At 35.6% G+C, this 24,241-nt stretch overlaps 1 long non-coding RNA gene across 1 annotated transcript; it reads right to left on the bottom strand.

Moving 5' to 3' along the window:
- Window positions 1-3,396: 3,396 nt before the first annotated feature.
- Window positions 3,397-6,582, bottom strand: LOC138925582 (uncharacterized). The gene is made up of 4 exons (XR_011441821.1): window positions 6,298-6,582; window positions 4,916-5,092; window positions 4,786-4,853; window positions 3,397-3,928 (listed from the first exon to the last, which is right to left on the bottom strand). It is a non-coding gene; the product is annotated as an uncharacterized lncRNA (long non-coding RNA).
- Window positions 6,583-24,241: the final 17,659 nt, after the last annotated feature.

Below are 24,241 nucleotides of genomic sequence, written 5' to 3'. Positions count from 1 at the left end.
AAAAGAATTTAATGACCCCTATATAACCAAAACATTATTCATTTCTTTGGTCCGTCCTATACTGGAGTACGGTTCATGTGTCTGGAGTCCCCAATATGGAGTACATCAGGACCGCATAGAATCCGTACAAAAGAATTTCCTAACTTTTTCACTTAGAGGTCTAAACTGGGATGCAAATCTTCACCTTCCATCTTATAATAGTAGACTCTTACTCATAAACTTACCTAGCTTAACAAATCGTAGGACAATGCTCGGTGTAGTCTTTCTGCATAACCTTATTAACGGGGATGTAGATAGCCAGCATTTACTAAAACGCTTAAAATTTAACATTCCTAATAGAAGGATTCGAAACTTTAGTCCTTAGCCGTTGTAGTTCGACATATGCACTGCATGACCCTTTTAGGGTATTATGTTCGAACTATAATGGTCTCTACTCTATAACATCTCTTTCCTGTCCCTCAAATTTAAAATATAGAATTTTAAATTTCCTTACTAACTCCTCCTAGTCTAATAATTGAGAAATAGCTTAATATTTACTAACAAATCGTTTCTTGAGCGCCCCTCGGTCGTCTGGGCCTCTAAGCTTTATGATGAATACAGGAATGCTAGCTGATGCTCTTATTGATGCACAAGCCATTTCCAAATTCTGAAAGACAGGTAAAGAAAAAAAAAAAAAAGTTTAGTTTATATAATATATAAAAATATAATTAAGTATTAATTTACGAAACTTGTCGTCTTTTTATTTATGGGACGCATTGTCAAAAATTGTCAACAGTTAAGGGAATTACCCTAAAAGTAAATTGTTGAAATTTGAAACAGCTGTTTGTTGAAAATCGAATATTAACGCTAATCGATTTTCCCGCGCTGTTTATTTAAGGCTTTAATTAGAAGCAAAAGCCTAAGAGAGGCAAGACCATCTAATGAAATTATTTATCATCAATATATTGAATGGTCTTATATATTTGCATATATTGACTGATTAAATCGGCTTTTTTACCAAACTCTCAGAGTTGCCTCTCACTTTTATCAGAAAAAACCGTGATTCGTTGAAATCGTTGCTGAATCGATGAATCTTCAGAAAGTTGAATTTGTATGGAACAGCTGTTCAACAGATGGCAAACAGCTGACAAATTTTTAACGATTCAGAGATTCAACAGTTAAGGGAACAGACAACATTCAATGAGAATATGAGCTTAAGATGAACATAATATGAGCGTAAGAAAGAAAGTAAGCTGTTGTACAGTTTCCATACAGCATATAGACAACCTATTTCATACAACGAAAATGGACGCAAAAAGTTCTTGCGACAGGCCCCGCAAAAAGTTCTTGCGAGAGCGAGTTCTCATTCTCTTTCTTACGCTCATCGTTCGTTCATCTTACGCTCATATTTTCGTTGAATGCTTTCTGTTTCTCATTCTCTGAAAGGTGCGCGATGACGAAGGTTGGTCTAGACTCTAGAGCAGTGGTAAGCAAACTCTCATTTTACAAAGCACGCGAGTATAGGGTAGGAAATTCTGCCGCAGCGCTGCCGGCATACTGACAGTGTGAGCACTCTCAAATTTTTTTTAGAAGCTCTCTCATTTGCTCTAATTTTGATTCATTTGACAGCCCAAACTAAAAATCAAAATTTTTCCACTGAGAAAAATTTTCTCAGAAATTGGGTTGGAAAAAGTTGTCTTCATGGAGAATATAGATAGGGAAGCGTAGTTTTTCATTTATTTAAGAAATGTTGCTAGCAAAGCTTTTTTTAAAATTAAATACTCAATTTTAGTGCCCATTCCAGCTTTTGAATGAACGAAAAATGAAATAAAAAAATGCGTTTTTTTCGCTCAGTGAATTCTCTGCTCACATTGTATTTCTCTGCTACGCACACACTCAAATTTTAAACATGTGTTAGTTTTGCCCCCCACTGCACTATGGGGTTTTTGACCTGTTTTTGTGGCATTAATTAATAACTCGGTCAGTTTTGGAGATATCGACATGAAACTTTACCAATCGTTATTATTTGATCCGAGGCACATATAGTATGAAAATCTTTCGGATCAGGAAATACTATATCCTATAGCTCCCATAGGAACGATTTGGTAAAAGTAAAGATAAATTAATGAAATTTAAGAAGCTGATATTTGTGCAGTGCACTGCTCTAGAGCTTCAAAAACATCTATGGTAGCCCCATCGATAGTTTTGATAGTTTGTGGACTAAACCTCGATACTATCGCGATAGTTTCGCTCATATATAAACATTAGGGGTAAAACCTTTAAAAAAAAGTATTTTGAGTAGAACCATTATGAAAATTTCCATTCTTAATTACTGATAATTAACAACTCAATAAATTTTAATTCAAATGAGATCTTTTAATATATATTTGGAAGGATAAATTAAATCAAATTTCTTTGGCTTAAATTTTTGTTAACAAATAACAGTTTGACGCCCGTCGGACAGAGATTGTTAGGCCAGCTTTGGAAAACATCCTTTCCGATTCTGTTGAGGTTGCCAGAATGCAGAGCCCATGCTTAGCGCTTATAGCCAGTTGGGGAATCCAAATTTCATGTTGCTGAAGTTATACAAATTTTAAAAAGTAATACTTATAGCTTTTATTAACTTACCTTCCAGTTCTCCAATGGGTACTCCTGATTTTCATCAATGTTTATTTTCTCGAACTGCCTTATCTGAATTATTGACTCAACTTTGCTAGACCTCTGTTTTAACTCTATTTTTTGTGCTAAAGTATGTATATATCGCCTTAGTTGGTCGCAAGCCGACTCTTTCTCGACCGCTCGACTTCAACGGGCCTATTTTAAGAAAGCTTTAGCTTCGCAATCACTATCTAGTCTAGACGCACTCCCTGTCCATATTAATAGTCACTGCTTAGCACCATAAACTGGATGATCACAATGGTTGATCCCAGGTTCATCTGCCTGCAGCATAAATAAAATATAACATACAATAATTAAATTCTGCTTTTCATTTCCCAGCATTGAAGTCTCTCAATGAAGTCTCTCTCAACACCCTCTTTTTTTTCAACCCATCGTCTAAAATTGTACGTACGTTGTGGCTAGGTACGTTGAAGTACGTTACTATTCGTTTGCATTTTGAGATGATCACATTTACTGCTGCCAGTTTTAAAATTTCCTGAGCAAGCAGATTTATTGTGTGTGCCAAACAGGGTAAATGCTTGAATGTTAATATATCGCACGCTTTTTTCATCGTACTATCATTCTCCGTTGTAACGGTGACAACCTTCGACAAAAGACCCCACTTAGCCAACATTGAACTTATTGTGTCTGCGATGTTTTGGGCGTTATGATTTGTAGGGGTCATCAATGGTGCTGTCGATAGCAGTGCAGACGTTAATTTAAAGTTTTCTGCAATAAAATGACAAGTGATTGTGATGTAGCCTTCATTAGCTGCAGATGTCCAAAGATCGGTTGTCAACCCAACATGCTTAACGGTCTCCAAAGCTGCACGCAATTTGAGGCTTAGCTGATCATATTCCGTTGGAAGCATCACATCGCGAAAATACGTTCTGCTCGGCAACTTGTAGCGCGGGACCGCTTCTTGCATGATTTCGACAAATCCTTCGTCATGAACGCAACTAAACGGACGCACGTCTTTGGCAATCATATCCATAACTTTTTTATCCAGTCTTTTTTTTATTTTTGAGTCACTGACATAGGACGGCTCCTTGTTTAAAAAAGTTTCCATCGTTTTAGGCATTGGTTCCTTATCAGCGGTCATGCGATTCGGATGCAAGCGCTTAAGATCCAGCAAGTTTGATGTAGTGTTAGCTTTCTTAATATGTTTTCCAGTAGTTGCAAATGCCGGATGCTTTGTCCCTGCTCTTTTTGAAGTGGTCCCAAACCACCGATCGCTCCCTTTTACGTTTTTGTCCTGACTCCGTCTCCACTTCCTCTGTCGGTTCCGCTCCTATTACACCATTAATTAATAAAAAGAAGTTACTAAACTGTATGTAATTTAAAATATTCACTAAACAACATAATCAAACAGCTACTTTATTTTAAGACTTGCGCCAAATTTTTGCGGCATTAGTTATTTTTCGCTAATTTATGAATGTATGTGGGTACCAGAGAACGGCACGGGTGACACTTTTCGACACCCTATGCATACCCATAAAAATTTGTGTGCGAGTACCACTCGCCACACAAAACAAAAAAGGCAAGAACGACACACACAATTTTTGGATGAGTACAAAGTGTCTATTGCCTTTCTTGCACTCATGATTTTGTGCCTATTGCCTTTCTTCCACCCATGATTTTGTGCCTATGTGTCTTGAGACGCAAAACACCCGAGTGTTTTTCGGTCGCTTGTTCGGATCATACCAACCACCCTAAAAAAAGGGGAAAGATTTTGTCCTTCTCCTTTTCTTTCCTTTCTGTCCTTTTCTAACTACCTAAGCGTCTAGACTTCGTGCACGGGTTCCTAGAACCCTTTCCTACGATCGTTTTATGATCTTTTTTTGTGCCGTTCTTCCACCCATCCGTTTTTTGTTTGTGCCTGCGATCCACCCATAAGAAACTTACTGGGTAAAAAAAAGACAAGCACCCGAAATCATGGGTGTTTCCAGACACCCGAAGTTTCGTGCATGGTAAATACTCATGCACAAAACTTCGTGCATGAAAGACACTCGGGTGCCTAAAATACCCGGTGTTTTTCGTGCCACTCATTGTGCGAGTGGCAAGTTGCCGTTCTCTGGTGGGTACATACACGTACATGCACACATATTTAAGGGAAGCGTGGGCTTGTAAAAAAGATATATAACTTACTTTTAAGGTAATTCTCCATCGTGCCTTCGTCATCCATCAACGTCCACCAACACCATCAACTAGAAATCCTAAATATTATCGACAATTTTGTTAGTTGTTTGAAAAAAAATTAAGAAATTAATTTACTTACAATATGTTCGCACCGAGCGCAGAATTGTTAGTGAAAACATCGATGGTGGTCACGAACCATCGATGGTTTCGATGTTTTGAAAACATCCATGTTATCGATGTTTCTGCACCTCTACTTGAGATACCAAAACTAATTGGCTATCTTCTTGTTCCCCATCTAACATAACCTACTCATTACCTAATAAAAAAATGAGACATTTACAAAACCAAAAATTATTGTTTGAGTAGTTTTAATTTCCTTGAACCTGCTGCTGATACAGCTTTTTCTTTAAAATACAGTTTTTGCTGTGAGCCATTTGCTGTTTTTCCTCAGTAATATTAAAATAAATCCGTCAAGCATTTTCATCCTATGTTCACAACAGGGATGGGTAACCGAAAACCAATTGGAATATATGCTGGGTTGTTCAGTGGAGGATATGACGGGTTGAATAATTGTTTTCTTTATTCTGTTTATACATATACATTTGTTTTTTTATACCCTTGCAGAAGGTATTATAATTTTGGTCAAAAGTGTGCAACGCAGTGAAGGAAACATCTCCGACACTATAAAGTATATATATTCTTGATCAGGATCATTTCCTGAGTTGATATAAGCATGTCCGTATGTCCGTCTGTCCGTCTGTCTGTCTGTCCGTTTCTACGCGAACTAGTCTCTCAGTTTTAAAGCTATCGTCTTGAAACTTTAGACACACCCTTATTTCCTTTGCACGCAGTATATAAGTCGGAACGGCTCGGATCGGCCGACTATATTCTATAGCTGCCATATAACTGATTGATCGGAAATGGTATAACTTTAGTGTTTTTAGAGTAAGAGAGTTCAAATTTTACATGAGTGCTACTTTTGGCTAAATTATACGACATACAAAATTTCATAAGGATCGGCCGACTATATCTTATAGCTGCCATATAACTGAACGATCGAAATTGACCCAACTTTCGTGCTTTTGAAGATAGACAGCTGAATCTTAGTACATATTTTATTTTTGGTTAGTTAATCCAACCTACCAAATTTCATTAGAATCGGCCGACTATATCCTATAGCTGCAATATAACTGAACGATCGGAAATGGTATTTGGTAGTAATATAATCTTTCGTATTTTAGAAGATAGGAGATTGGGACTTTTTTTTAGATTTTTTATTGTAATTTATTGGTTTTATTATGATTTAATCATAAGAAACGGGCAACTATAACCGATGTTTGCGATATATATCCGGTTTTAACTGCAAGGGTATATCAACTTCGGCTCTGCCCGAAGTTAGCTTTCCTTTCTTGTTTCAAATATTTTCTTAATAGCAGAATAATGTATTCGTTGAAGGAGCTTGAAGTTTTAAACTTTTATCAGCGCAGTCATAAATATTGTTAGGTATAAAATTTTACGTACATTATTGTGCTTCTATTTTTTTGTTTAATAGATTCGCAGCACACACTTGCCAACCTTTTTTCAAAAATGTTATACAATATATAGCCTGCAAAATCTCGCAAGGCATTGCTATCAAACTCGTCTCCAGTTACAATATCCAAAATTTGCTCAGATTCCGTCTCTTCATCTGAGAACATCTCAAGATCGGTATTGTCTTTGTAAGCTTATAATTCCTTGCAAATTTTATTGAAGCTGCGGTCCTGGATAACATTTATTAACATTGTATAATCATCTGGGCCGCAATTACTAGAATTATAATATTATTTATATATTAAATAAATTAAATTTATTAATTATAATATTTCTCCAACTATTTCTCATATCCTTGCGTATTTATTTAAATAAAACCCTTCTCATTTTCTATATTTTTTCTTTGTTTCTTTTTAGTTCAAGATACATCTCAAAATACTTATTTCTGTAAATGCTCTAATTTTCTTCCCTCTTCCTTAAAACGCACACATGCACCCGTGTATGTGAATCTGTGTCACGCATACATACAAAGGTCAATCGAAGGGCAGACCAACCTTCTTCATCGCGCTCCTGTCAGAGACTGAGAAACACAACAGAACAGAGAAACAGTGGCAATTTCGAGATAACAACAACAAATAAATTATGGCGGCAACAAAAAAGGATATTCAAGACAGAATGCGAAAAGAGCTAACAATAAAGTGCCTCCTAAGTCCCTGTCCCCAGCGGTAATGCCGCTAGGCTTTGCTTCACATGGCCAGGATTGGCGTGCCTTAACGACCAACCACTAGTGCTTGTCTAGGCTAGGCTCCGCTCGGTTTCTCTCAAGCCGTCTCAGCTCCTTCATTGTTGAGGCAGCAAAGCTGCACATGCCTGCCCAGAACTGGGCGTCCTCCAGCAACTTCCTTCCGATGAGGTCCGCCTTCGCTATTTCCCGTCGCTAGGAGTCTCCGCCAGGGGACTGCAAAGCGTGGACAGTGGACATACAAAACTATTTTTTGCTCGCTGAGCTCTCGCTCTAGATTTTTGGCTATCGCTACGGCTACGAGGAGCACAGAATATACCCTTGCAGAGGGTATTATAATTTTGCTCAAAAGTGTGCAACGCAGTGAAGGAGACATCTCCGACACTATAAAGTATATATATTCTTGATCACGATCACCTCCAGAGTTGATATAAGCATGTCCGTCTGTCCGTCGGTCCGTCTGTCTGTTTCTACGCGAACTAGTCTCTCAGTTTTAAAGCTATCAACTTGAAACTTTGCACACACCCTTTTTTCCTTTGCACGCTGTGTATAAGTCGGAACGGAATCGGCCGACTATATCCTATAGCTGCCATATAACTGATTGATCGGAAATGGTATAACTTTGGTGTTTTTAGAGTTAGAGAGTTTCAAATTTTAAATGAGCGCTATTTTTAGCAAAATAATACGACATGCCAAATTTCATAAGGAGCGGCCGACTATATCCTATAACTGCCATATAACTGAACGATCGGAAATGACCCAACTTTCGTGTTTTTTAAGATAGAAAGCTGGTACAGATTATATTTTTTGTCAGATAATTCGACCTACCAAATTTCATAACCATCAGTCGACTATATCTAATAGCTCCCATATAACTGAGCGATCGGAAATGGTTTTTGGTAGATATATTAACTTTGGTATTTTTGAAGAAAAAAGTTTAGGACTTTTTTTAGATTTTGCATTATAATAAATTGGATTATATTATCATATTCTCATAAGGATCGGCCAACTATATCCGATGTTTGCGATATATATCCGGTTTTAACTGCAAGGGTATATCAACTTCGGTTCTGCCCGAAGTTAGCTTTTCTTTCTTGTTTTTATATTGTAAAACTCTGTTAAGCCAAAATCGATTGGAATGGATATGGAATATAATGGTATATAATTTATTTTTACAGATATATATATAAATAATTTGTTCTGTGTTTTATGTTAATCTTTGTTAAAAATGTGCGTCTTTTTAGTTCGTATATGTAAAGTTTTAAAGTATTTAAAAAAGTATTTTCCCCCGGTTGCCCCCAAAGCACATTTATGTGCTTAATTTATGCAAATTACTTATAATTACTTAAAATGTTTAATTTATGTTATATACTAATATTTAAAGATTATACAAATTTTTACTTCAGCTGCGGAAGCCTGCCGCAGCACATTTGCCATTAAAAAATGCAACCTAACCTCTTTTTCCATCACTATCTAGGAGGGAAGCACGTTTTTGTTCTGTGTCTGTAGTTGTTCAAATACACAGCCACACAAAAAAAAATATTTTTTCGGGTCTGGAGGTCAGACCATGTTTACTATATCTTTTCGAGGTCGCTGAATCCGAATCCGAGGTCCAAAAAAACCCAGCACGTCAGGGTTCTGACATAACCTCAAAAAACCTGATACAAAATTATATTCGAGTCCGTGGGTTAGAACATGTTTATTATGTTTTCAGGGTCGCTGAATCCGAATCCGAGGTCTAAAAAACTCCAGAATGTCAGGGTTACGACAAAACCTCAAAAACTTGATAAAATTTTTATTTGAAAGTGATGAAAGCGCAGTGATGAAAGCGCCATCACTGATGCAATCGTTCCTATGGAAGCTATAGGATATAGTGGTACGATCTGGTAACTCTGGTAATAGTGGTACGATTTATGGCCGCGGTTTCATATAACCTCGACCACTGCACTATAGGAAATATGACCCTTTTTGGCCATGACCATTATTTTCTGGCCGAAAATAATATCTCAAGAAAGAAAGAAGATATTTAAGTTCTGATTTTTTTGATTGATGATGTTTTTGATTTGAGTTTATATTGTTAATAGATTTAAGATTTAAAAAAATGTGGGCGTGGCACTGCCCACTTTTTAAGAAACAAATTCTAACTCAAAAACTAAGAAAGATATTTAGATTTTGATTTGAGTTTTTATGGTCAAAATAACTCAGATTTGAAAAAATTGTGGGCGTGGCACCGCGCCCTATTTAAAAATAACATGCTAACTGTAGAACTAAGCATGATATTTCAATTTGGTTCTTTTAGTGTTTTATAAAACCATAGTCTTCTTTTGAAAAAGTAGGTGTTGTTTTTTTTTTTTTAATTAACAATTTTTTATCTTTTTAAATTTAAATCGGTCTTGCACTAGTCTCACAGCTAACAGATTCACATTCAAGGTTTTGAGGTTGCCTCCTTAAGTTATGAATTTCTTCGAAAGCGCATGAAAGGGCATATTCATATTTCACTCATATGAAGAAAATTAAACAATCTACAACATGGACTAAATTACAATGTTTGACTCAGTTTGACTTAGTTTAAATCTCTTTTTAAAAATGTGATTTATTTCTAAAAATTTCTCTTGCTAGACTGCTTACCTTTTTTACTTTATTAAAAAGACTACACAAGTTTTTTGGACACTTCACATACACAAACACATAATACAAACCACATTAAAGTATTCATTTCAAAACTTTTGATTTTGTCCATAAAATTTTCAGTATTCGCGTTTTTAAAATCGCACCAAAAATCGTATATTCTAATCTATGTAAATGTTAACACCAACAGCTGCTTTTAACAGCTGATTTTTTCGCAGTGGCGCCATCTATGAAAATTACTGCTATGCAACATTAAAAATTAATCTATTGCGAATGATATGCAGTTAAAATTATTTTAATCCTTTAACTTTCAAAAAATGGTTTTTGGCCAGAATAAGTGGTCAAATTTCCTATAGTGCACTGTGCGCTGGCTTCGAAACGAAATCGTACGCACACGTGCACCCGTGAATGTGTCACACGCATACATACAAAGATCAATCGAAGCGCGCACTAACCTTCTTCATTGCGCTCCTATCAGAGACTGAAAAACAGAAAGCATTCAATGAGAATATGAGCGTAAGAAAGAAAGTAAGATATCGCTCTGGGGCTTGTCGCAAGATATTTGTGCGACCATTTTCGTTGTATGAGGTAGTCTATATTCTGTTTGGTTAGTAGTAATACTCATGCACGGTACTTGTAGAGCTCTATATGGCGCTTTCCTACTAGATCTTTCAACAACCTGGGCCTTTACTATGCAATTCTTCCACTTTTCACAAGCAATTTTTACAGCCAGCTACCCAGGGATGCATTTAAAGGCAGTGTGAACAGTTGCATCGCTAAGAGCAATCAATTCGTCCAAGCTACAAATTGGTGATTTATCGAGATAATATCAAGGCAGTGATTCCTCCCTAAGATCTCAGAGGGTCTAATCAATTAGATAATTATCGTAGTAGCTTGTGTCAAAAATTTTCCAGTCTTATACGGGGAATTTGCCCGATTTCATGGTATTTAGTCATTTTATCAAAGTTTAAATATTTGGGTTTTTTTTATGTAAACATATTCAAACATATGGCTCCATATGACTCCATACCAGAAATGTTAATTAACAGTGCATTGTTGCACTGTCAGTCAGTTGTTGCAGCCCAAAAGTACGTGGTTAAGAGACAGTTTTTGGTTAGCTACTTTAAAAGTGCGATACTTAAAAGATAAACAAGTTATTAATTAAATTTATGATGGAAAACAATCATACTGGTTTTTATTATATGTTGTGTGTACTAATATTTTGATATGTGCCTGTCTTACTGTATGTAATATTTAGCCAATTTTAAAACAGGTCTGAAAAGTAATTTTTTGGAAAAAAAAAATTAACTTTACGTAGACTTACAGTATACATATGTATGTCGTGTACAAATGCGCTAAACCTGCGTAATTTCGTTTTTTGTCAGGTATCTTCGAAATTTCGAACGCGGTGCTTTTTTAAGTATGGCGTAAGGAGACAAAGAACTCAAATCAAGAAAAATCAGTTCTGAAACATTGATGTTGTAAAACACAACTATTTGAAAAAGAAAAGCAGTTTATTTTGCCTACATATAAATGGTAAATGGAACCCATGCAATAGAAAAAAAAAATATTTTGAGAAAAAGTATGCAAATTGGCTGCAAAGTGCAATAAAACTTTGATTCTCTAAATCGAATCAAATCGAGAGACGTCAAATTGGACGCCCGAAAATGGCTTATTCGGTTCAAGAAGAAGAAGCACAGAGGAAAAAAGCTGCAGCTTTATCTAAATCACACGGATGCACAGTGGTCCGGCTTGTATGGGGAGAGCGGCCAAAAATACTTCTAGTTGAGATAGGAACTTGAAACTTTGCAGAAAATTTTTTTATATATATCCTTAAATAATATGTAAAAATCAGCCATATCGGGCAACTATATTCAGTTTTTATATGAAAAACTATTGTTTTTTATTTTGATGCAACAATAATTTGGAAATTTTTCTATATAACCTGGGAAACAGTAAAAATCTGGATACTATAGGTTATAGCTGCCATAGGAACAATCAGTGTAAAACGAGTTTTCGCCAGGAAACTATTTCGCCTTAAAATAATAATGAAAGAAATTATAAATGTTATTTACAAAAACGAACATAAAATATACATTTTTTTAATTTATATCAGAGGTCGGCACGGCCCTATCTCGGGGGCATAGGAAATTTCTCTGCCCGAGCTCTGCCACACACACACAGTATAAATGTGTGAAACGTCATGCTCAAAGCCTACCCTTCAGTACCAAAATTCCTTACCCCGACGTTTCCTGGCGACATGTTCGAAAAACAAAAACAAATTGCATGGGCTTCGTTTACTCATGTCCGAAACGAAAGGGGAAACGAAACTTCTACCTGCTTTCGGTTTTCGACGATGATTCTCGAAGCTTCTACGTCATAGTTTCGGAGCAGAGGCACGCGACAGAGAGAAAATTAGAGAGATGTAGATGGAGGGAAGGGAGAGAAAAAAAATCGGTGTCGAGAACCAAATGAATGGAAGCGACGTCAGAATACCGTTTTTAAAATATGTTGAAATATTTATATATATTTAAGATTATATTTAATAAATTTTTCTTATCTAATCATATGGTATATTGAAATGTATTAATAATTGGCTTTAGGCAAAGCCAAAATGTTCATGTTTGATTATTTTCCTTGTGCGATTCTAATTACAAGGCATTGCGTTGGTCGACTATACCCTGGCACGCGCCAGAATTATCGGTTGTCAATTTTCGGTTTCGCCTTGCCTCTTCCCTTCTCTTTGCATTTGATGTTCAATTTGCGTAAAAGTTACACGCGTTTGTTAAAGTTAAATTTTTTAAAAAACATTTAAGTGACCTGGTGATAATAACTAATTCTGGTGAGTAGTGCCTCAAGTAATCCTTGAGGTATGGTACTGAAGGGTACTTTCTGCCATACCTCAAGGATTACTCAAGGAATCGTCTAGGTACTAGTATTGCCACCCGAGGAATCCTCTAGGTATGTTTCATACAAACCATCAAGGAATTTCCATAGAAGAGTTCCTCACATCGAGGAATTCGAACAACTCAAGGAATACTGCAGGATTCCTGCAGTTATTCGAAGAGCATCTCGAACTAAATACCCCAGAGAATCCCTGAGGTATACTCTGAGGAATCGTTGAGGAAATACCCCAAGGAATCCCTGGGGTATATGTGAGGAATCTGTAAGGAATTTCCCTTCCTTCATGCCGCGGCCAAAGGCGAAATCTAAGGCAGCCAATGCCTCGTCGGTGCTGGTGGCCTTGCTAATAAATAAGTTCATTATATGCACTACTCACCAGAATTAGTTATTATCACCAGGTCACTTAAATGTTTTTTAAAAATTTTAACTTTAACAAACGCGTGTAACTTTTATGCAAATTGAACATCAAATGCAAAGAGAAGGGAAGAGGCAAGGCGAAACCGAAAATTGACAACCGATAATTCTGGCGCGTGCCAGGGTATAGTCGACCAACGCAATGCCTTGTAATTAGAATCGCACAAGGAAAATAATCAAACATGAACATTTTGGCTTTGCCCAAAGCCAATTATTAATACATTTCAATATACCATATGATTAGATAAGAAAAATTTATTAAATATAATCTTAAATATATATAAATATTTCAACATATTTTAAAAAGGGTATTCTGACGTCGCTTCCTGGCATTTGGTTTTCGACACCGATTTTTTTTCTCTCCCTTCCCTCCATCTACATCTCTCTAATTTTCTCTCTGTCGCGTGCCTCTGCTCCGAAACTATGACGTAGAAGCTTCGAGAATCATCGTCGAAAACCGAAAGCAGGTAGAAGTTTCGTTTCCCCTTTCGTTTCGGACATGAGTAAACGAAGCCCATGCAATTTGTTTTTGTTTTTCGAACATGTCGCCAGGAAACGTCGGGGTAAGGAATTTTGGTACTGAAGGGTACTAACACGAATGCGGTAAAATCATATGTATTGGGGTGCCGACCACTGCACTATAGGAAATATGTCCACTTTTCTGGCCAAAAATAATATCTCAAGGCATAGTCAATAGATTTAAGATTTAAAAAAAATGTGGGCTTGGCACCGCCCACTTTTTAAGAAACACATTCTAACTCAAAAACTATGCAAGATATTTAGATTTTGATTTTTGATTTAAGTTTCTATGGTCAAAAGAACTTTGAAATGAACAAATTGTGGGCGTGGCACCGCCCCCTATTTAAAAATAACATGCTAACTGTTCGGTTTTGCACTAGTCTCACAGCTAACAGATTCACATTCAAGGTGTTGAGGTCCTTAAGTTATGAATTTCTTCGAAAACGGATATTCATATTTCACTCATTTGAAGAAAATTAAACAATCTACAAAATGGACTAAATTACAATGTCCGACTCGGTCGGACTTAGTTTAAATTTTTTTTTAAAAATGTGATTTATTTTTAAAAATTTCTCTTGCTAGACTACTTACATTTTCACTTTATTAAAAAGACAACACAAGTTTTTTGGACACTTCACATACACAAACACATAATACAAACCACATTGAAAAGTATTTATTTCAAAACTTTTGATTTTGTCCATAAAATTTTCAGTATTCGTGTTTTTAAAATCGCACCAAAAAATAACAAGAAAGGAAAGCTAACTTCGGGCGGAGCCGAAGTTGATATACCCTTGCAGTTAAAACCGGATATATATCGCAAACATCGGATATAGTTGGTATATAGTTAGTATATAGTTCTACCAAGTACCATTTCCGATCGTTCAGTTATATGGCAGCTATAGGATATAGTCGGCCGATCCTAATGAAATTTGGTAGGTTGGATCAACTGGCCAAAAATATAATCTGTACCAAGTTTCAGCTTTTTATCTTCAAAAACACGAAAGATGGTTCACTTCCGATCGTTCAGTTATATGGCAGCTATAAGATATAGTCTGCCGATCCTTATGAAATTTGGCATGTCGTAATTTGTTGCCAAAAATAGCTCTCATGTCAAATTTGAACGCTGTAACTCTAAAAACACCAAAGTTATACCATTTCCGATCAATCAGTTATATGGCAGCTATAGGATATAGTCGGCCGATCCGGGCCGTTCCGACTTATATACTGCGTGCAAAGGAAAGAAGGGTGTGTGCAAAGTTTCAAGACGATAGCTTTAAAACTGAGAGACTAGTTCGCGTAGAAACAGACAGACAGACGGACAGACGGACAGACGGACATGCTCATATCAACTCAGGAGGTGATCCTGATCAAGAATATATATACTTTATAGGGTCGGAGATGTCTCCTTCACTGCGTTGCATACTTTTGGACAAAATTATAATACCCTCTGCAAGGGTATAATAAATTCTAAGCTCATGTAAATGTTAACATCAACAGCTGTTTTTAACAGCTGATTTCTTCGCAGTGGCGCCATCTATGAAATTTTCTGGTGTGCAATATTAAAAATTAATCTATTGGGAATGATATGCAGTTATAATAACAGTCGAGTCCCGATAATTCGAAATGGCAAGGGGATCACTTTTTTTACGAATTAGACGGGAATTCAATTTATCGAGATTTCTATTTAACGGGGCTCAAAAATGAAAGAGTTGAATAAACGGGCTTTTTACATATCACATTATGTTTATAATGTATTTATCTTTTTTAAAATTAAACAAACATTATAAGTATGTACATTTTTCAAATGAGGGGAAAATTAAACAATAACATTAAATTGTAATAATAAACAATTAAACAATTAAGCAGAAACACTAAATTATAAAAAAACAAAAATTCAAGCTTTAAAATAATTGGTAAATTTTGATAACAGCAAACTAAACGAAAACAGTGAGAGAAACACAAAGTTCATAATGCATAGCGACATAAAGGCGGCATAGCTGTCTGAAAAATCTAACGGGGCCTTAAATACAAAAAATTTCGCACCGCATTACGATTTATAAGAGGTTACGAAACAAAATTACGATTTATAAAAGGTTCAATACTCTTTGCGTTGCGCCAAATACTACGAATTAACGAGGGGACCAAAATGTATGGAATTTTTACGAATTAACGAGTTTTTTTCAAGGGGTCAGAATTTTTTACGAATTATCGCGATATTCGATTTAGCGGGGTACGAATTATCAGGATTCGACTGTATTTAAATCCTTTAACTTTCAAAAAATGGTTTTTGGCCAGAAAAAGTGGTCAAATTTCCTAAAGTGCGCTGATTTATATGCTTACCCTTTAATATTTACATATACATATGTTGTTACTACACATTCGACAAATGAATGTTTCAAAAAAATCATATTTTACATAGTTTTGCCCAGTAAATCAATAGCTAATTTAAGAAGCTTGGATTTTGGTTTGCATTGAAGTTTTCTTTGGCCCGCAATAAAAGCATCAGAACTTAAAAATAATCTGTTCAATAAATCGGTATTCGCCAGGACCCTTGACATTTTCCGCGTATGGTTTAGCCTTAATAATGTAACGTCTTTATTTTTTGCCTCTGCAGCTTCTTCAGAAAGCTCTCCAATTGAGACTAAACAATTTTTAATTATGGCAGGACCATGTAATAATACTTTATGAACCGATGCAGGAAGGTAGTACCACGGATATTTAATGATAAGTAGTTTTGCTGTTTCTAATGAATACTCTCCGAATTTTGCAGAATTTATATTGTATTGATTAAATGGCTTGCAAAATTGTTGAGCATCTTTTTATTAAGTTTTCTTCAACACCTGTTATAATAGCAGACATATTAGGATTATTAAAAAAAGCCCTCGCAGTATTGCCATCGTTAGACGTTCTGCTTCCGCCTGCCTTAGGCTTATCGACAATTAAGTCCATTTTTGCTCGGAACTCCGATTGAATAGATTTTTTTCGTATTAAGAATTTCCTTTTAGCTTCTTCAGAGCGTATTTGCCAAATTTCTTGGTCCAGTCTATAGGATATATGAAGCAAATACCCATAGAATCGTATGGACGCCTTCAATGGCGATAGCCCAAATTCATACCGGTCTTCATGAACATCTTTTTGCAGGCATACATCTAAGTTGTTCATTTGCGTTGGAGTTGCTTCGCATATGTAACATTTTGCTGAAGATGTTTCGCTTAATGCACTACATATTTTCCCATTAATCATCGTGAGTTGTAAAGAATGTTCAATTTTTATTGTCTGATCTTCTATAAATACCATGGGCTTAAGCAGGTCAATCTTTTTTTCAAAGTATTCTTCTTTGGCAATGGACAATTCAGTTGTTTCTTTCTCAAATTGAAACCTGCCTCGTCGACGATGGTCGTGAATTTTTTCCAAATACAAATAGAATTATTTGTCTTCAAAACAAGCCTTAGGGGTACATATGAGGTTAAAAACAAGCTATTATCTGATAGGTCTGTATCTGCTACTTTTTGCTTATATTCCGCTGGCCATGCTATCATCGAAGCCCCATTTCCCTATTAAAATCAGATTTTGTACAGAATCAGCTCCTATATTATAAATAACTTCTTTCTGAGGCTGCAATATACGAGTTGCTGTATGATCTAATAAATTTTGAAGTTCAACTTCAGCGTGGGATTCGTTAACTGTAATGCTATCGGGGTAGCATTTGGTTTTGGCCATCAGTATGTTATTGTAACTAGGTAGTAAATGATACCCGATTTTTATACCCTTGCAGAGGGTATTATAATTTTGTCCAAAAGTGTGCAACGCAGTTTTGGCAAAATAATACGACATGCTAAATTTCGTAAGGATCAGCCGACTATATCCTATAGCTGCCATATAACTGAACGATCGGAAATGACCCAACTTTTGTGTTTTTGATAATAGAAAGCAGGAACTTGGTAGAGATTATATATTTGGCCAGTTGATCCAACCTACCAAATTTCATTAGGATCGGCCGACTATATCCTATAGCTGCCATATAACTGAACGATCGAAAATGGTACTTGGTAGAAATATCAACTTTCTTATTTTTGAAGATAGAAGCTTGGGACTTTTTTTTAGATTTTTTTTATGATGTATTCATAAGGATCGGCCAACTATATCCGATGTTTGCGATATATATCCGGTTTTAACTGCAAGGGTATATAAACTTCGGCTCCGCCCGAAGTTAGCTTTCCTTTCTTGTTTTATTGTACATTTTTGAACATCTTGCTTGGCAAACTTTCTTTTAAGACCACGTTCTCTAACGCAACACTCTTCGTCATTGTCATCGCTATCGCTAAAGGTCACTAATGAGTTTATGGGCTAAAATTTTGAACATTTTGTTAGTTAAAATCAATTTCAATGACGTTAATCGAAACATTTCATACAACAACGAATACTCACTTACACGTACATATAAAACTACAAGCTAATATAAACAATTATTCAAATATCTCACACGAATACTAGTATACAAACAGCGAATATTTCGATAACTGAACAATAATTAAGTAAAGCTGAAACTCTATACTTACTCTTTCTTGAGCCCATTCCATATTCAATAAATTGTTTTACAATAAGAACTTGATGCACTTGAAACTAGAGGTGGAGAACTATCGATGGCACTATCGCCACTATCGATGGTTTAGCACTATCGAGCCACCAGCGATGGCAGCAGACACCTTCGATAGTGGCCCATTCACTATCGATGTTGCCATCGATAGTGCGCTTCTTTCATCCCTAAAAAATTTGTTCGCGCATTTTCTGTGTCGGCGTCAAATGCAAAAACGAGGAAAAGTTTAAAAACAAGAAACAATTAGTTAAATTAATATGGATCGCTTTTTAAATCTGGGTATGTTTACTATATTATATACGTAAGTGTTTTGATCTATAATTTGTTAAATTTAAGGTAAACGTCGAGTGTCTTCATCAAGTGCCGACAAGCCGGACTGTGAGTGCTCCTCCAGCACAGACTCTGAAAAAGACTTGGAACCAAATCGTCAGAGTAACAAAAAGAAGTCGAAAATTTCACATGTTTGGAAATATTTTAAAAGGTCTAACGACAAGAAATATGCCAAATGTCTCGATTGTGGCAAAGAATACAAGACAAGCGGCAATACATCTAACTTGCACGACCATTTAAAAAGGTTCCATCCTGGCGTGGAAAGAAAGAGCCCAGAATCGAGCACACAAGTTGTACGTGCTGAGAGGAACGACACTACATCTACAAGCAGCAGTTGCAGATCGAGCATGAACTCTGTGGCGTCTTACTTTAAAAGAGCCGTCATGTATGATTCAAATTCTAAAAGAAAGACTGACATAGATAAAGCTCTAACTGAAATGGTTGCCAAAGATGTGCAGCCCTACAATATTGTAGAAAACGAAGGGTTCGTGCAATACACTCATGTATTGGATCCTCGGTATAAATTACCCAGCAAGACGCACTTAAGAGATGTGCTGATGTATAATTATTTTACCGAAACTTCTGCCAAGTTATCAGCAATCCTTGTAAATGTTTCGAATATCGCAGTTACGTGTGATTTGTGGACATCAAGTGCCAATGTTAGTTTTTTGACTGTGACGGGTCATTTCGTATATAACTACGAATTAAAAACAGCATCCTTAGCAACAAAAAAACTTCTAAGCACAACTAATCATTGTTCACAAAACATTGCTGATACATTGCGGGACATTTTTATTGAATGGAACATTCTGGAAAAAACTGTATGTATTGTTACCGACAATGCCAGCTCCATGCTTAAAGCATGTGATCTATTGCATATTCGCAATCTGCCATGCTTTGCGCATACGATAAATCTCGTGGTGCAAGATGCTCTAAAAGTTGATGACCCAGTGCTTCAAGCTTTATTTACTAAGTGTAAATCAATCGTTCGATTTTTCAAGCAAAGCACTATATCAAATGAAAAGCTCAAATTAGCTCAAGAAGGCTCAGAGTATACTTTGTTGCAAGAAACGGCCACTAGGTGAAATAGTTTTTATTTTATGATTGAGCGTATTATAAAAATGAACGATGCCATTGCCAAAGTTTTACTATCAACAACGAATGCACCGCAGCCATTTACTGCTGAGGAAATACTTATGCTGAAAGATATTGAAAAAGTATTGGCTTTCTTTCAGCAAGCAAGCGAGAAAATTTCTGGCGGAAAATACGTAACGATATCGCTGATTATTCCCATGACATATGGACTCTTCAAGGAAAAACTTTAAACAAAATATTGATGGAATCAATCAAGCAACGTCTTTCCGCATATGAGCAGAGAACAGTCTGCAGGATGGCTACGCTTTTGGATCCACGGTTCAAAAAAAGTGGATTTCAACATAGCTCCAACGCTGAACAAGCAGCAACATGTTTTGAAAATGAGCTGGCCAAATTCCCAGTTAAAGAGACCGCAAGTGATCAACCCGTAGAACCGGATTCAAGTTTACAGGATACTTTGTTCGATTTTTTGGGTGAGCGTTCCATGAATAAATCTGTAAACTCAAGAGTCGATGCAATTTTAACCAAGAGGCAGTATCTGGAAAGGGCAATTGTCGGACAAGATATCGACCCTCTATTATGGATGAAGGTATGCCTTAATTAAAAGTGCCGAGTTATAAATTGCATATAATTAAGTATATTACTTTTTTTCAGGTGAATCAAACTGATTTCCCTGCCATTGGGAGCCTTTTCGCCAAATATCTTTGCATTCCGGCTACGTCCGTGGAGTCTGAAAGAACATTCAGCAAGGCGGGCCAAATAATATCGGAGAGGCGAACCCGGCCCAAAGAAAAAAATGTTAACATTCTTTTGTTTTTAAATCGCAACTCTTGGCTGAAATAAAGCATATTTTATTGTATTCGTTTCATTCTTTTTTTTTTTAAATCGTAACTTAGTTAAAATAAAGCATAATATTTTTATATTTGATTAAAAAAATTTTTTTTGTTGGGCTACACTATCGAGCCACTATCGATGGCACTATCGACACTATCGATGGTTTAAAATAAACTATCGTCGACTATCGATGGCGCCCACTATCGATAGTTCTCCACCTCTACTTGAAACCAAACAAAGACTAAAACTCAAAGTCTAAAACACTAATTTAAGCTCCAACATCTTCACTTATTAGTAGTAAAATCATTGAATATCAAAACACCGAGAATTAACGGCATAAAAAGGAACAAACAATAAGCAAAATCATAAGATGTTCAAGCATTGAACACTATTTTATATCGAAATTCTTAAGTTAGAGTTTCAAGGGATCGGACCCATGAAATACAAGTCAAACAGATGGTTTAAAACCGATCCCCTGCAGCCTAACACAAACACATACATAAGTGGTGTTAAGACAAACACATACATAACTTACCATAAGTGGTAAGTGGTATCGCACTTGAGAAAGGGTCGCATAGCTGGTCAGCGTGCAGTGCGTTGAAAAGTAGTTTTAAATAGATTTAAGATTTTCATGTATCGTACTTATAAGAGAACTTTACCAAATAAAATCAGTTTTTAAACGGAACTCATTGGAGTACGACCTTTATTTTGGGGCTCCTCTTAACATAAGATGTTAAAGCGATTAGAAAAATTTGTCATTGTATTTCTTTATTTTTGTGCGTTTGAAGTATTTCCATGCAAATGAAAAAAAATTTGTATGGACATACGATAATTTCGCGCGCACATTGAAAAACACTGTTACATACGATAAAATTGAAACTTTATTTTTATCGTAACTATAAGGTTTTCAGTTATAATATTTCATAGGGTGGTGAGACATTAGATGCCTAACAATTTTGCATTAAAATCTCAAAATCGAAAACAGCGACTTTCGCGGAAATGCGTCGATATGTATGCAAAACAATTATATACATTATTTAGCTGAAATACGAACAAACTTATGCATCCCTCTCTTTCTCCTTAACACCAACACACTGATTCTGAAAGTGAATAATATTTATTAGTTTACATAAGTTTTATTACTTTAAAATAATTTTTTCGGCTTTTTACATTTACTTACAATTCGATTCGCCTAAAAATTTTTTTGTAAGATGACCAAACTTTTCGATGCATCGATTCCAAAAAGATCGATTAAATCGATTAATAGATTGAATTGTTTACAGCTCCAATATATACCCTTGAAGTTAAAACCGGATATATATCGCAAACATCGGATATAGTTGGACGATCCTTATGAGAATACCATAATAAAACCAATTCATTACAACAAAATATTAAAAAAAGTCCCAAGCTTCTATCCTCAAAAATACCAAAGTTGGTATTTCTATCGAATACCATTTCCGATCGTTCAGTTATATGGCAGCTATAAGATATAGTCGACCGATCGTTATGAAATTTAGCATGTCTTATTAAAACTGAGAAACTAGTTTGCTTAGAAACAGACAGACAGACGGACAGACGGACATGCTTATATCAAGAATATATATACTTTATAGGGTCGTGGATGTCTCCTTCACTGCGTTGCACACCTTTGATCAAAATTATAATACCCTCTGCAAGGGTATTATTTAAACAATGTACATAGTTTAAACAATGTACATAGTTTAAACAATGTACATAGCTCCAACATAAAAAGAAAGAAGAAATATCAGACTTCAAATGTAACGTAATCTACCACACCGTAATCATTGAATTCCTACACTTTTGTATACTTTTTATAAACGAATTGTAAAACTCAGAAGCGATGGGGATTCCCCATTGGGGAAGTTATGTTGTCGAATCTTTCAAATAAATTGATAAAACCAAATTCTTTAGGAACAAAATATCTGCGCTGGAGCCTTATACATGTAAAGCACTAACCAAAAATATTACAATTACACATCGTTTGCAGTTGACAATGGTTGACGGAAAAGTCTGTAGTGCTTTAAGTGAAACATCAACTTGTAAATGCTACATACATATGTATGTGACGCAAAGCCGAGCGAAATGAATGACTTGGAAAAATGCTTAAGCAAAAAAGTTCACGAAGAACATTATGAGCTTGTGATTTCTCCGTTGCACTAATTGGATCGATTTTTTGAATATTTCTTGCATTTAGCATATAGATTGCATTTGAAAACATGGCGAATTTGTACCCCAGAAGATAAAAAATCCTTAAAGTATTCGAAAACACAAATTCAAGCAGACTTCCGCGTCCAAATGCGATTACATGATGACCAACCAAGAAGTGGAGGTAGTGGAACTTCAAATCACGGTAATACGGCAAGAAGGTTTTTTAGCGATACAAAATTGTCTGCTGATATATCGGGATTGGATGAACATGTTTTAAATAGATGTGCAACATTACTTCAATGCATGGAATCTAGTTATAAAATAAATACCGAAAAATTTGGAAGCTTTTCACTTGACACTGCAAAAATGCCTATTAAATTATACCCATGGTATTACCTTCCACCTTCAGTTAATAAAGTTTTAGTCCACGGTCCGGAAATTATAAATTTAGCGCTTGTTTCGATAAGAGAATTATCTGAAGAAGCTGCCGAATCCAAAAATAAAGACATAAAAAAATTTAGAGAGTATCATACTAAGAAAATGTCACTTTTTGATTTATTTAATCGGTTGCTCTAAAGTTTAGACCCTTTCATAACTGGGCAAAGAAAACTGCTATGCGCAAAAAAAAACCAAATTTTTAAGCGGTGTGCATTTGTTGCTGGATTTATAAAATACATAATACATTTATGAATTCGTGATTGTTTTTATTTTTGGAGACTAAGATTTCACCAGCGTGCTCATGTACAGGTCAAATATTATACATATGTATATACGGTGCACTATAGGAAATATGACCACTTTTTCTGGCAAAAAATATTATCTCAAGAACGAAACAAGATATTTAAGTTCTGATTTTTGATTTGAGTTCACATGGTCAATACATTTAAGATTTAAAAAAAATGTGGGCGTGGCACCGCTCACTTTTTAAGAAACACATTCTAACTCAAAAACTATGCAAGATTATTTAGATTTTGATTTTTGATTTGAGTTTATATGGTCAAAAGAACTCAGAAATGAAAAAATTGTGGGCGTGACACCGCCATCTATTTAAAAATAACATGCTAACTGTTCGGTTTTGCACTAGTCTCACTGCTAACAGATTCATATTCCAGGTGTTGAGGTTGCCTCCTTAAGTTATGAATTTCTTCGAAAGCGCATGAAAGGGCATATTCATATTTCACTCATATGAAGAAAATTAAACAATCTACAACATGGACTAAATTACAATGTTTGACTCAGTTTGACTTAGTTTAAATTTCTTTTTAAAAATGTGATTTATTTCTAAAAATTTCTCCTGCTAGACTGCTTACATTTTCACTTTATTAAAAAGACAACACAAGTTTTTTGGACACTTCACATACACAAACACATAATACAAACCACATTAAAGTATTCATTTCAAAACTTTTGATTTTGTCCATAAAATTTTCAGTATTCGCGTTTTTAAAATGGCACCAAAAATCGTAAATTCTAAGCCCATGTAAATGTTAACATCAACAGCTGTTTTTAACAGCTGATTTCTGCGCAGTGGCCCCATCTATGAAAATTTCTGGTATGCAACATTAAAAATTAATCTATTGGGAATGATATGCAGTTAAAATTATTTTAATCCTTTAACTTTCAAAAAATGGTTTTTGGCCAGAAAAAGTGGTCAAATTTCCTATAGAGCTATGGCTGAGGCAATAAGAATGTATTCC

This window comes from Drosophila bipectinata, chromosome XR (assembly GCF_030179905.1).
Source record: "Drosophila bipectinata strain 14024-0381.07 chromosome XR, DbipHiC1v2, whole genome shotgun sequence".
NCBI lineage: Eukaryota > Metazoa > Arthropoda > Insecta > Diptera > Drosophilidae > Drosophila > Drosophila bipectinata.
The sequence above is the reverse complement of the archived record's forward strand: the minus strand, read 5'-3'. Positions and strand labels throughout refer to the sequence as shown.